Source organism: Triticum aestivum, chromosome 7A, assembly GCF_018294505.1.
Source record: "Triticum aestivum cultivar Chinese Spring chromosome 7A, IWGSC CS RefSeq v2.1, whole genome shotgun sequence".
In the NCBI taxonomy this organism is placed as follows: Eukaryota; Viridiplantae; Streptophyta; class Magnoliopsida; order Poales; family Poaceae; genus Triticum; species Triticum aestivum.
Genome location: NC_057812.1, coordinates 739543583 through 739550558, shown reverse-complemented (window position 1 = coordinate 739550558; position 6976 = coordinate 739543583).

Below are 6976 nucleotides of genomic sequence, written 5' to 3'. Positions count from 1 at the left end.
TCACCGGATAGATTAACTATATGCAAAATAAACTAGATAGGCAGGGCAAGGTGGCATACATCACCATTTTATCTCCCGGCCCTTCCCCTTGCGGTCACTGGACAGGCAGTATATAGGCATCCACAACTGAAGGTGCGTGGTCCTCGCCCATGCTCGTCGTACTCCTATGTGACAACGACGAGATGATGCCGGCAAGAAGTCCCCTTTTGCATCGAGATGCGCTCCGACGCTTTGATACCAAGGCAGAGCGCCTTCTAGTTCCTTATGGCGAAGGCGCCTCGTGTTTGCCTCCGCCGTGTTTAGCGACCACCGAAGGACATCACACAGTAGCTACTCCTCCGGGCTGACAACCGCGGTTCTCACGTGTGTGGGTGGAGCCAGCCTCCACCACCCCTCTCTACATTGTGTGGCCGGGCCGCCGGGGATGGCGTGGATTGCGCGGAGTTCGAGCTCCCGCCAGTCTCCACCCGCGAACACTGGATGGCAATGCATAGTGCAGCTCCTCGCCATCCAGACATGTCAATCCCCCTCTCCGGAGCCCCGAACGAACTCCAGATCAGCCCTCTCGAGAGGTTTTAGGGCTTGGCGACGGCTCCGTATCGTAAAACGCGAAGATTTCTTATCCTCTAATTTTTTTTTCTTGAAAAGCAAATATATAGAGTTGGAGTTGGCGTCGGAGGAGCTCCAGGGGGCCCACGAGGTAGAGGGCGCGCCCTAGGGGGGGCGTCCCCACCCTCATGGACAGGGTGTGGGCCCCCTGGTCTTCATCTTTGGCCAAGATTTTTTATTAATTTTAATCTAGATGTTCCGTGGAGTTTCAGGTCATTTCGAGAACTTTTGTTTTCTGCACATAAAACAACATCATGGCAATTCTGCTGAAAACAGCGTCAGTCCGGGTTAGTTCCATTCAAATCATGCAAGTTAGAGTTCAAAACAAGGGCAAAAGTGTTTGGAAAAGTAGATACGACGGAGACATATCAATGTATATATGGATATGTTGGACTTTGTTTAACTATGTTGTTCGATAAATATGTTGGATTTGATGAAATATGTTGTTGGACATGTTGTTGGATATGTTGGATATGTATGTATGTATATCTGTGTGTGAAATCCTATCAAATTAAACAGATTCAAATAAAAACAGGGGATATATATATCCTCTTTGCCGGCTGCTAGAGGACGGCAAAGAGCATTGCCGTCCGCTAGTAGACGGCAAAGAGGACACATGGCAGCTACCTGTAGAAACTGGAACACTGGCTGCCTATTTGGTCACTTTGCCGTCCGCCGGCGGACGGCAAAGATTTGAATCTTTGCCTCTGCTAGCGGACGACAAAGTGACCAAATAGGACAGGCAAACAGGGCCAACTATGCTGTCCGCCAGCAGACAGCAAAGATTTAAAGCTCTTTGCCGTCCGCTGGTGGACGGCATAGCTGGCCATGTGGCAGCTTCTCAGTGCTGGCCGAGTTGAGCTCTTTGCCGACTGTCAGCAGACGGCAAAGAGCGTCGTTAACCCCCTAACGGCTCTCACCCCACCCCACTGCCGTCCATGATCTTTGCCATCTGCTAGCCTCGGACGGCGGATGGCACAATCCTTTGCCGTCCATTTCTAATAAGAAGACGACAAAGAAGGCCTTTGCCGACACTCGCTCAGACGGATAGTTTGCCGTCCACTGGCTGACGGCAAAGGATTTTGCCGTCCGGCATGCATGCCTTTGCTTTCCGCCATGGCAGACGGCAAAGAACTGATTCCAGTAGTGATGCAACTACATTAAAATACCCGGAGAAGGTTTTGAAGCCATGACAACACAACCCCCTTGATGAATGGAACTCCAAACCCTAGAAGAACCTACAAAAACAGGGGAGAAATTGCATATAGTTAGCACATGGAAAATCATAAAACAAATACAAAAAGCAACTAAATCAAACCCTAGGATGAAACAACTAAAACATATCAACAATTACGAAAAGATGAACAGTAGCACATCTAGGCAAGCACAATAAAAAAAGTATCCATAAACTAACTAGCATGTGATAGACACAATCTAGACTACAAAATCAATAGCACTAATGCAATTAGATACATCAGATCCAGCATCAACCATCATACCACACCCTCTCTTACATGCATCTCCCTGCTGAAATCACCAAAGGGGAAATGAAATCCCTACAAGTGAGGAGGGAGAAATAGTACACACAAGCATCTCACAGATAAATCTGACCACATGCGAATGGAATCCACCCACCACACGCACAAGAACCGTACCTAATCTCCCACCCAACCATCAGAAGAAGGGGGAGGAGGCGGATGTGAGAGCACACAGAAGAAACAGACATGCCTCAACAGATCTGGCGAAACTAAGAGCAAGCATTAGGGGGAGGCAGCATTTGTACCTCTCCAAACGACCCCCTCACGCACAAATCCGCGGTGGTTCTTCCACCCCCACGATGCCACGCACACTTTGGAACCGCGCAGGCAGTTGCGGCTTCGCTTCAGAGGAGAAGAGAGCGGGCTGGGCGAGGGAGAGCGGGGCGTGGGGGAGAAATAGGAGCGTGGCGCGCGACAGTTACTCCACGCACAAGCACAGGGGACAGCAGCGGAGAAGTCGGGGAAGGTTGCAGGAGAAGAGAGCAGCGGAGCGTCAGAGAGGGGGAAGAGAGCGAGCGACAGGGGGAGGGGATTTCTGACAGGTAGTGGCGAGGGAGACGGGGACTTAATGCCTCCCTGTAGTGGGGTGTTGGAGGGCTGGTGTAATTACAGTTTTAACCCCCTCCCCCTCCCCAGTAACTAGAAAAGATAATATATCTATTGATAAATGAATGCACCATTTAAATGCATATATTATTAAAAGATAAGATCACACAACAACTCTGCTGGTATCCTTAAAACGAAAAATTGATGGCAAACAGAAAGGTCAAGTACACTACAAAAGGGAAGAAAAATGCATACACAAATAAACACTTACAAACAAGAGAAAGAAGTTCAAAAAATAAAGAACAGAAGTTCAACTACACAAATCAGTGAAGTAAAAGCATATAAATAAATAAACACTAAGAAAACAACAAGAAGAAGTTCAAATACAAAAACAAATGAAGTCCATATCTAACTAAAATACACAACTTTGAAACAATAGAGAAGTTCAAAATTCAAATAAACACAAAGTACACATGCAGCATCACTATATTATAGACACACACACACACACTAACCATTAGCACAGAGTACATTGCCGACAGTGGTCGATATTACCAGTGTGTGAGAGCATCGCAGTACATGGACGACGGCACTAGCGAGCTAGCCAGACGTAGCATTATTGAAACCAAACACAACAGCTGATATGAAAATATATATATTCCACCCTTGTGAAAAATAAATAAACTAGCTAGGAAAGGCCGAAGCGCTTGCCCTTGCTGCACTTGACACCGCCGATCACCGCAGGCGTGGCGTTGCTGGGGAAATGCAGCCAGCAGTCATACTCGTAGTAGTAGACGTACCGTGTGGGCCATATGATATAAGTCAACGTCGCCTTGAGCCTGACGTCGAGGGTGAGCCAACCCTGCGCTCGCTCCCTGGAGAGCTCCTCCACCACGGCGGCGCTGACGTTGCTGGCGCGGCCGCGCAACACCGGGCACACGGTGCGGTGCCGACGCGTCCTGCCCTTGAACTTTGGGAACGTGTCGTCTGGTGGGCTGAGCTGGGTGCCGTTGAAGTAGATCCTCGCGCTGAACTGGTTGAAGCGGATGGCCCATATCCGGTGGTCGTTGAAGAAGGTAACGTTGACGGCGAGGTCGTAGCGGAGCATGCTGTCGTGGCCAGCCGGGCCAGGGGCGATGTCGAACGAGGTGAGGGCGGCGGCGTCCACATGTGGCCGCACAGCGTAGGGGCGGAAGTAGATGAGATAGAGGAAGAACAAGCCGAGCGCAGAAACGATGGAGTTGATGATCACCTTGCAGATAAACAAGATCACCTTGGCCTTGAACCCCTTTATCCCAAATATGTTTTCAACTAAGAACACCAGGAGGCCCCCGCTGTAGGAGCATGGTCAATCGTTAGAAATCAAAGTTAGATACACATTTATATAATATAATATTCATATAGTATGAATAACTATTTGTTTTACATACACAGTGCGGCTGCCCATAAAGAAATCAACGGTGAGTCGCTCTGGGGTATTCATTATGACAAACTGTAGAGATGGAGATTAGCTTGCGGAGCTGCGAGTGCTTGGTGGACATGCTATTATATAGATCTCGATCGATGCTATACTTAACACCTCAGCAAAGGATGGGTTCTATGTCGGCAGGAAAAGAATTAATTAGAGACACTAGCAAGCTTGTGATAACTTGCTTGGTGGACGTCGAGGGCTAGCTAGCTACATACTTTTATATATACCTCTATCGATGTATGAGGCTTGTCGCTTTAACCGGAACATCGTACCACATACCATCCTGTGTCCCTCTCCTACGTGTTGTATGATCATGCGTGAGGCTTGTCGCTTTAACCAGAGCATTGTACCACGTACCATCATGTCTCCCTCTCCTACGTGTTGTAGGAACTAGTACTCCCTCTGTTCACAAATATAAGATGTTCTGTAGTAACATTTTCAGAATCGGGTTTATATAGACACGTTTTAGTGTGTTTGTTCACTCATTCCAGTCTATATATAGTCCACATTGAAATATGCAAAATATTTTATCTGTGTAAATGAAGGGAGTGTGTACTAGCCACTATGAATAAAAATTTAATTGCACAAATAACCGTTTTTCCAACTCTCGATCGCTAGTTCCATTTCGAACAGCTCTTTCTGAATATATATTTTTACTCGTCTCTTTGGAGCAAAAATTTGTAACACTATTTTCTTTTATGAAATTCCTATGAAATATAAGGATTTTGTTATGATAGTTAAGAAACATAATGCTAGTTAAAAACAATTTATGCCTGATAGTAACTGTACGTAGAATAAACAAGTTGGCTTGCCCATTACTTTATCCCTAAACCCCACATCACTCTATTCCTATATGCCTTGTGTTGGAAAGCCTCCTTTATTTTTTCAAGAAGGCACTTGGCTTCGTCAAGGGCCCGGCAAAAAAGTACAAGTGTGTTTTCAACTGTTTGTCATGTGCATGGGGGTGCGTGGAGCTATGGACGCCGCTTAGCGTCACCTTCCTCATCTATTGGCTCGTCTACCGGCCCGATCGATTCCACCCATGCATCGACTCCGCCGTCCTCGCCGCCTTCGACCTCACCGACGCCACTACAACTACCCTCCACTACGACCTTGCCGTCGACCTCAGCTTCCGGAACTCGCACCGCCTCCCAATCCGCTACCTCGACGTCACGGCATCTGTTTTCTACAACGGCACAAGGCTCGGCCCCTCCGATGACGCGCTCCCAAGCTTCCTCCAGGGACGCAAGAACACAACCGTACGTTACCCTATACCACCCCGACTTGATAGATTAGATTAGTTGCTTCCATTGTTCTGGAAATCAGTAACTAGTAGCTGCTTGGTCAGCTTCAGAGTAATGGTTAATATATGAATCGGCTTATTAACTAGATTAATCGTTCCACCATTAATCGGTAGAATAAATAGAAACTTGCCAACATATATCAAGTTTTTTATTTATTACACCATACTCTCATGTTCTCTGCTGTGCAATATACCAAAATATGATACTGTTTTGTCGAACCCAAGCTATTGAGGAGGGAGAGTGGGATGGGAGGGGTTACGGGGCAAACTTTTGGGCTTTTGTTTGCACACAAGTTAACGGGTCAGCTTTGGCTAAATTGGCCTAACAACTGATTAATCGGTTTGACAGGTCAATTAATTGGCCTCACAAGTTAACAATATGAATAAGTGCTATTCCATTCGGTCACCCTACGAGTAACGATTAACGGGCCTGTTAACTGATTAATGGGACGAATTCTTGAATAATGGTTGCTTGTGGCTAGGGCTAGCTAAAAAAAATTAAAGCAGATGGAGTGCATGCAGGTGTTGCACCCAGCGTTCCATGGTGTGGTGACCGTGGACTCCGGTGTGGCAGCAGAGCTACAGAGGGAGCGCGCGGCAGGGACAGTGCACCTGAAGGTCACCGTGTCGCTTGCGCTCATGTACAAGGTGTTGTTCGTCAAGGACGTCTTCTTCTACAAGTACGACTGCTGGCTCTGGTTCCCGCCGCCGCGCAACCACACTCCCGCGGTCTTCCACAGCGACGGCATCATGTGCTGGCGCATTTGACGCATCTCCATTTCTAAGGCCATCAAAATAGATTCCAGTAGACATCTTACCCTATATATACATCCAACTTTATTTTCAATCCAATGAATTACTCCCTCCATCCCATAATATAAGAATGTTTTTGACACTGGTGTAGTGTCAAAAACGCTCCTATGTTATGGATGGAGGGAGTATAATTGTATCTGTCATGCAGTTCAGTTGTAATAATATTTGTATATGTGGGATCGCCGTTACACCTAACCAACCTTTTATTTAAGCTAACTAGCGTATTTTCGTCTATGTACTTTAAACAAACTATTAGTCCTCAATTATGTTGGGTAGTACTCCCAAAGTTCATAAATATAAGATGTTTTTGATATTTCAGTATAGACTACATATAGACTGAAATGAGTAAACAAACATACTAAAATGTGTATATATACTTTCAAATCAGAAGAAAAAAAGTTAGAACATCTTATATGTTATGATTAATCTCGTTGCCTTGCTGTTTCTTGTTTCCTGTCAAGTTAAAACTGTTGGAGTCAATGGGTGCATGTCGCAGTTTGTTGCATGTGCGGTAGATTTTGTTTTTACAATTTGCTTGTTGCAAATAAGTAGAGCTGTCACGTGGATGTCCACTTACATGAATAGATTGAGTCGTAGCTAGCTCGGTCTACTCCCGAACGATGCTCCGTGGGATGGCATGTAACACCCCATATGTAACCTTCCCCAATTGTACTCCGACTCATGCCGTTTCCGGCA